The 8199-nt window shown below is 48.4% G+C and overlaps 1 long non-coding RNA gene across 1 annotated transcript; it reads left to right on the forward strand.

Annotated features, from left to right (window-relative positions):
* Positions 1-209: 209 nt before the first annotated feature.
* LOC309520170 lies at positions 210-7921 on the forward strand. Its single transcript, XR_014214165.1, has 3 exons — positions 210-372; positions 4529-5067; positions 7454-7921. It is a non-coding gene; the product is annotated as an uncharacterized lncRNA (long non-coding RNA).
* The last annotated feature ends 278 nt before the right edge of the window (positions 7922-8199 follow it).

The following is an 8199-nucleotide window of genomic DNA, read 5'->3' on the forward strand; positions in this document are numbered from 1 at the left end:
TTTGAAGCCTGCTCTGTCCATCTCGGGCTGGGCACTCTGCCGTGTGGGATGGGCGGCATTGGCGGGAGGGGGGTGGGTGGGAGAGGAAGAAAGGAAATGCCGTGGTAGCACGGCGAGAATGCTTGTGTGATAAGATAATTACAAATGAAAGAGAGATTAGCAGAGGCTGTCGGGACAAATGCTTCCAAAATGGTTTCTGAGGCGCTGGCGGTTTGTTCTAACAGGGAGAGTCAGCTGCAGCTGCCATCTCCATGGTGACCCCGGGCAACAAAGGCCCCGCCGGGATCCCCGCAGGAAAATGGAAGGCTAGTCGGGGGTGGGGGGGAGAAGAGATGACAGACTGGGCCAGACCTGCGTCACACAAATGGACTGGTAATTAACACATTTTCCCCCCTTCCCCACACTTGTCTCTCTCCAGCCTCTGCCCACCCAACGGGGCTTTTTCGGAAACATTAAAACCCAACTAATAAATGGCTTACAGCTGCTGAAAGACGAGCCCTGTCTGGCTGAGACTCCGGCGGTCACCTGCTTCCCACCCTCCACCCCTCGCCGACACCCTCCATTGATCTTCCAAGGGGTCCTGCCTGAACTTTTTCCTAGACGGAGACCAGCATTTCAACATGGCACAGAAATCCACAAATGGCCCCAGATTCCAGGCAAGCACACCACGGCCCAGAGCCCAGACAGCACAGCCGCTGGGCTTAGCAACAGGGCAACCAAACTCCGGCCACAGCTTCGCTAATAGCTCACCTGCGTTCTATGAGCCATGTTTCACCTGGGCTGTTTGCATGGCACCTGGTACCCTGGATAAGGTCACTCATTTAGCAGCATGTCAAAAGCTGGTCTTCCAAGTGCCCCTATATTCCAGGGACAGTCCGAGATTTACAGAAGCCATCCTGGTTTCTGATTGGATCCTGGAATGTTGTGCTTTTCCTTAGGAGGTCCCTATTTTCATCGGAGAAATGTCAGAAGGTATGGAGGGAGTTATGCGACCCCCGAGCCAAGGAGATAAGTAACTGTACAACCTTTAGAAGATGTCTGAAGGCAGCCCTGCATAGGGAAATTTTTAGATGTTTCATGTTTTGTTATGTTTTTACATATGTCAGAAGCTGCCCAGTTTGGCTGGGGCAACCCAGTCAGATGGGTGGGGTATCAATAAATATATATATATATATATATTATTAATATTGAATAAAGGTAAAGGGACCCCTGACCATTAGGTCCAGTCGTGGCCAACTCTGGGGTTGCAGCACTCATCTCACTTTACTGGCCAAGGGAGCCAGCGTACAGCTTCCGGGTCATGTGGCCAGCATGACTAAGCCGCTTCTGGCGAACCAGAGCAGCGAATGGAAACGCTGTTTACCTTCCCGCTGGAGCGGTACCTATTTATCTATGTGCACTTTGATGTGCTTTCGAACTGCTAGGTGGGCAGGAGCAGGGACCGAGCAACGGGAGCTCACCCCGTCGCGGGGATTCAAACCGCCGACCTTCTGATCAGCAAGTCCTAGGCTCTGTGGTTTAGACTACAGCGCCACCCGCATCCCTTATTATTGAATAGAACGTCCCTATTTTCATCAGAGAAAAGTTGCAGGGTTTGTCGTAGCTCAGTGATGGAGGATGTGCCTTGCAAGGCCCCATGTTCCAACCCTAGTATCCCAGGTAGGGCAGGAGAAGCATCCTGCCTAAGAACCTCAAGAGCCGCAGCTGGCCAATATAGACTATACTGAGCTAGATGAGGGGCTATGTGTTGTGTGAAGAAAGTGAGCAGGGAGCAGTTTTCCTCCCTCCCTCCCAATATGAGAATTCGGGGACAGTCAATAAAGTTGAATGACTAGAAGAATCAAGGCAGACAAAAGGAAGTACTTCACCATGCAGTGCATTAGTTAAGCTATGGGATTTGCTTCCACAAGGTGCAGCCAAGGCCACCAACTCAAATGCTTTTTGAAAAGAGGATTAAAGAAATTCATGGAGAATAAAGCTATCAGTGGCTACTAGCCAGGGGGATGATGCTCTACCTCCACTGCCAGAGACAGTACACCTCTGAAGACCAGCTCCTCCTGGGCATCCCAAGCTGGGAGAGTGCTGTTGAACATAGGAGAAGCATGTTGCATCAGGCTGATGGCCCATCTCCTCCAGCATTCCATTCTCGTATGGCCAACCAGATGCCCTCTCCTCCATGAATTTTCTAATGCTCTTTTGAAGCCATCTAGGTTGTTGGGCGTCACAGTCTCTTGAGGGAGCGAGTTCCATAGTTTAACTATGCGCTGCATGAAGAAGGGCGTTCTTTTATCTGTCCTGGATTTCCCAACACTGAGCTTTGTTAGATGCCCATCAGTTCTAATGTATTGAGAAAGGGAGAAAAGCTTATCTCCATGCCATGCATAATTTCATAAACCTCTACCATGTTGCCTGTCGCTCGCCTTTTCCCTAAACAAAGAGGTCCCAGATGCTGCAATCCTCCTTCATAGAGGAGTTGCTCTGTCCTCTTGACTGGGATAGCTCAGTCAGTAGAGTCTGAGACTCTCACTGTTGTGGGATCGAGAGAGCCCAACGTTGGGCAAAAGATTCCTTCATTGCAGGGGGTTGAACTAGATGGCCCTCAAAGTGCCTTCAAACTCTTCAGTTCTATGGTTTCGATTGCCCTTGGTTGTTGTGCTCAAGTCTTGCTTCCCGTGTAGGCATCTGATGGGCCACTGTGAGTCAGGATGCTGGGCCAGATGCTTCATTAGAGTCCTTCTGATGCAGCTCAGGGTCCTCCTTACATTCTCAATGTGGATTTCAAGGCAACTCTTCTCCATGACTTTATGACCTTGAACCCTTCCTCCATTCATCAACTCAGAAGACGTATGGATGTTAACACATTCCATGTTTGTCTGAGGAAGACCCAGCAGGAGCAAAGCCAGCGATCTGGTTTCCTTCTCCTCTTGCTGAGCTCCGTGCTCAAACGGCCCATTTCTTGTGGGGAGGAGGGGGGGACTCTCTTGATTCAGAGGCTCCTTTTTTCCAACAGGTTCTGCATCTCTCTGTGTGTTTGTAACATCAACAGCCGCCCAGCCAAGCTTGTGGCATTTGCCGATGGGGAAAACAGGCTGAGATCGGGATGTTGTGCCTTGACGCCATGGGGCTGAGCGTTGCAGATTGTTCCACCTGGCGAGGCGAGCGGCTGAATGGGACTTCAACTCTCAGTGACCTCCTGGGAGCACAAGCAGATCCAAAGCCACCCCCTTTCTCCCTTGTTGTAATGCAAAGTGGAGAGTGATATTCCTTCATTTGTCGCAGGCCTGTATAAATTGCCGCTTTCCTCGCCAGATCTACATGCAGGCCTGACCCTCAAGGACCATCGAGGGGGGGGGAATATAGATGCTTTCTAGAGGCTTTTGAACAGCAGAGATGGCATTAAGTGGAGGACTCCCCCCTCCCATGCCCAAGCTGCCTAAGGGATATACAGACCCAGCTCCCATTAAAATTAATAGTCCAGATCTTCCCCTTAATGTTCTAAAAGGTTTTCCTCCTTTCAACTGGTCTTCAGTGAGAACATTATAGCAGATAAATAGAAACTCTTTCCTCTGCATCGGAAGAGGTAAAATTCAGCTCCTATTAAAATCAAAAGAGCAACCCGCAATTTGGGGACTGTGGGTTTAGAACAAAGGCACACGGCAATTTCAACCCTGATTTCGCACACGGCCCAGGCAAACCAAAAAAACACACACAAAAGCAACACAAATGTGCACACCAACCTCTGCCAAGCTGGCTGGGACTGGGACTGGTGGAAATTGTAGTCCATAACTTCTGGAGGGCATTAGGTTGATGAAGGCTGAAACAACCTTTGCTCATATTATTATCTTAGCTCTTTCGCTCCTACATATACACAGATGGGGTGATCAGATATTGGTGGTTGGACTGTAAGCAAAGGCATTAAAACAGTGTGGCTGCCAGATGTCCACAGCTGCTAAATATAACTACTAGGGATGTAAGAAGGCACATTTCCCCACTCCATTTCCTGTACTCTTTGCATGCAGCACTGTTTGCATTCCACTGCAGGCCAACTTCCACCCAAAATGAAATTTTTGCTGGGGCAAAATTATGTAACTTACGTAAGTAACATAAATCACTTTGTTGTTGCATTGTTCCACCCTGTTCATGTCTGTGCAAAGGAAATGCAGTGCAAATGAGGGGTGGGTGTAATAAAGCATGTATGGCTTGCAGGTGAAAGCAGCAACAGTACCGAATGCGGATTGCATTCCCCGGATTGATTTCCAACATCACCCAATTACCGCTCCCCTTTCCAATTCTGTCAGCATTCTCCAACGTCCCTGACAAACACATATTGCAGACTGAAGGAGACTCAAATAATGTCCCTCTTCCTTGTCTTCGAAGATAGATGGTTCCAGGGATGCAGCCACCAACGCCATTCCGATCAGTTTTCTTGATGATAAGATTAACCTTATGGATGATGCCACAGGGTGGGGGTGGGGACCTTTAGAAGAGAGAATTGCACAGAAAGCCCTCCTGCCATTTATTTTCACAGGGCAATCCATCACCAAGAGCCCTTCCCATGCTGCCTCTGCTCTGAGCTCTGGCTAGAACAAAACTTCCTTTCTCTCCATGCCACCTGCACAAACGGGGTCCTGACCCAAACAAGCTGGAACTCTTCCTCGTCATGTCATCGCCGGCCTCTGCATTTTTACAGCGTGCAGTTGGTTGCCTGAAATCTGGCCGCTTTCTTGGCATCGGGGCAAGAAGTCTGCATAGTTCAGCATCACATTCTCCTCATGTGTGGACCCCAAATGCACAAAACGGCTCGTGGGAGTCAAAAGCTGAGAAGGGAGCTCTCTCTACAGTTGATGGACAAACCCCACAGGTCTGGCTATGCCTGCAAAACAAACTCGGTAGGGGCGCATGTCATGGAGAAGGTGGATAGATTTAGGAAAGATTTTCTCCCTCTCTAGAAGTCATGGGCATCCAATGAAGCCGAATGCTGGAATATGCAGGGCAGACAAAAAAGGAAAGGCACTCACTTTCACAAGAGGCAGTGATGGCTATCAACTGGAATGGCTTTTAAAGAGGGTAAGGCAAATTCATGGAGGATAAGGTTATGGATGGCTATGTTTTGCCTCCACAGTTGAAAGTGCAGTGGTACCTCTAATTACGGGCTTGATCCGTTCCGGGGTGCCGTTCGCACCCCGAAAAGTCCACAGCTAGAGTGCTGCTTCTGCGCACATGCACGGTGCAATAGAGCGCTTCTACACATGTGTGAGGTGTGCAGAGCGCTTCTGCGCATGCGTGCATAGTGAAACCTGGAAGAATACACTTCCAGGTTTGCTGCGTTCATATCCTGAAAAAACGCAACCAGAGACTGACGTAACAAGAAGTACAACTGTACTAATACTTCTGAATACCATTAATTTAAGTCAGCAGTGTGGGGAGGGCTCTTGTGCTGGGGGGTCCTGCTTTTGAGGGATCTGAGTGGCCACTGTGAGAAGAGGATGCTGGACTGAATGGGCCACTGACCTGATCCAGAAGGCTTCTTCTTATGCTCTTAATCAGGATGTGTGCTCAGTTCAACTGGAAGCCACACCATATTCCAACATTAAACAGTTTCCTGAGAAAGAGGAGTGCAGTAACAGAAAAGCCCATCTTTGTGGTGGCAAAGTTTGGGGAGTGCATTTCTGGCCTTAAGGACTTTCGGGAAGCCCCTTTGAAATCAGCCTCTTGGCATGATTTGCCTCTCTTCCTCTCAACAGCATCTCATCACCTACTGCCTGAGGATATATAAACCATTCACCCATAGCTTTAAAAACTGACATCTTCCTGTACTGCACATTCAGGGAGCCTGTGAATTTCAAGCTGGGCTGTGGAGGGATGATTTGGCTCAGAAAATGGAATTAAAGATGGATTACGTGAGAAGGAGAAATGAGCAGGCAAGTTACTGCCTTGTTTTTTCCCTGGAGTAGGTTTTGCCTCACCATACTGACATTTAAAGCACTCTTCTACTGCTTCAACAGACATAGCATTCCCCACAGCATCCTAGGAAATGCAGTTCGTTCAGGGTGCTATGCAATATTATGAGACCCCATTCCTCCCCCTCCCCCCACCCCAAGCTATGACGCTTAGAATTCCCTGAGAAGAGGGATGGATGGTTAAACCACTCTGAGAATTGTAGCTCCATGAGGAGAATAGGGGTCTCTGCACAAACTACATTTCCCAGGATGCTTTGGGGAGGAACCATGACTGTTTAAAGTGGTATCATGATACTCTAACATGCTGCACAGGAAAATTGAGATACATGTCTTTCAGGGCCGGGAACCAACATAGGACATCCTGGGATTCACAATGGTTTCTGTAATTCCAGGATGTCCCACTTAAAACAGGACAGTTGAAAGGTATGTGTCATAAAGGTATGTGTTTAAAGGTATGATGTGAATGTCACCTAGTTGTGCAGCCTAGGACTTACGGAGGTGCTGATCCTGATCTGAGTACCTCTTTTAACACTGTGCCCCCCCCCCCGCTTTTGCAGTAGTAGTGTGGAGCAAAAGAGCCTTAAGTTTAAGGTGACTATGTGTGCCCCATCTGTACCATACATCCAACGACTCACCATAGGCATAGACATTCAAAGAATGACCTGCCGTCTCTTATCTCTCATTAGTTTAGCCTGCTGCACCCAATCACAACCGACCCATTGCTTTGAACAGTAAACATTGTTCCCTGTGGGTGAAAATGTGGCAGGGGGGTTGCTGGGGGGCAATGCTGACTGGGAAAATGCCAAGAAGGGAAATCTTGACGTGTCCCTATCCTCAGTGCTGCTTCTATGCTCGTGAACTCACCTGCCGAGACTGCGTATTTGCATCCCAGTGCCGCATCTGCTAACCACAATCCTGCCTCCCACATTTCTAAACCACAGCGCCTAGGCTTGCCAATTGCAATTCGAATCCCTGCAATGGGGTGAGCTCCCGTTGCTCCCTGCTCCTGCCAACCTAGCAGTTTGAAACACTTCAAAGTGCAAGTAGATAAATAGGTACCACTCCGGCGGGAAGGTAAACGGCGTTTCCGTGCGCTACTCTGGTTCGCCAGAAGCAGCTTAGTCATGCTGGCCACATGACCCAGAAGCTGTACGCTGGCTCCCTTGGCTAATAAAGCAAGACGAGCGCCGCAACCCCAGAGTTGTCCATGACTGGACCTAACAGTCAGGTGTCCCTTTACCTTTTTATTCCATATCCTCTAGCGAAAATAGAAACATCCTAAGGAATGAAGACCATCCCAGAATCAAATCAGAAATTGGGATGGCTTCTGCAGATCCAGGACTGTCTACCTGGAAAACACGAGTAGTTGAAGGGTCTGTAATGCTGTATTTTGCATAATTTTGTATCACACACACACACACGAAAAAAGGTTAGACCTCCCATTAATTTCCACCTCCAACCTCCGTCTCACCCTCCTCTCTTCCATCATCCAGCATTGGGTTCTGAGCAGCTGTTTCCGAGCGGCGCAGATTGTGCTTGAAGTGATACGTCAAAACACCATTAGCAAGGCCTGCCTGCTCTTCTCAGCCTCCCTGCTCTCCCAGCCAGGACAGTCTGGCGCTGAGACACCCGGCCTGGTGCTTTGAAGAGCCCAGTTTGTGCTGCACTCAGACAGCTGGGCCTTGCCAGAAACTGCCCTGCCCTCCCTCCCGAACCTTGGGGCTAAACTGGCGTTTTAAAATAGAGCTCTGCTCAATGACAGGGGTGACAACTGCGCAATTATTTCCAACACTTGTTTACCGACTTGCTTGGGAAGTTGAACTATCTGGTGCAAGCAAATGCAGTGGAGCGTTGACACGGCTGGCAAGAAGAAACTATCTGAAGAACGATCTGAAGAAGTGTGCACGCACACCAGCGCTTATACCTAAAACTACTCAGTTGGTCTCTAAGGGGCTACTTTTTCAATTCTTCTGGGAGGATTCTTTTAAAGACTTCCTTAGATTATATAACTTTTTTGAAGACTCGATTTTTTAAAGAGAGTTCTTATGTTTTTAAGAAGAGTCTTTTTAACTATCTTTTTAAAGAATCATTTTAATTTACTTTGACTATGGCAGACCTACTTGAATCAAGTAGAAACTATGTATTCATTGTTTTATTAATTATTATTTTTTAAGTATCTGTATACTGCTGTGTCGGGGACGCGGGTGGCGCTGTGGGTTAAAGCCTCAGCGCCTAGGGC

This window comes from Podarcis vaucheri (genome assembly GCF_965113315.1).
Source record: "Podarcis vaucheri genome assembly, chromosome: 15".
NCBI classification, from domain to species: domain Eukaryota; kingdom Metazoa; phylum Chordata; class Lepidosauria; order Squamata; family Lacertidae; genus Podarcis; species Podarcis vaucheri.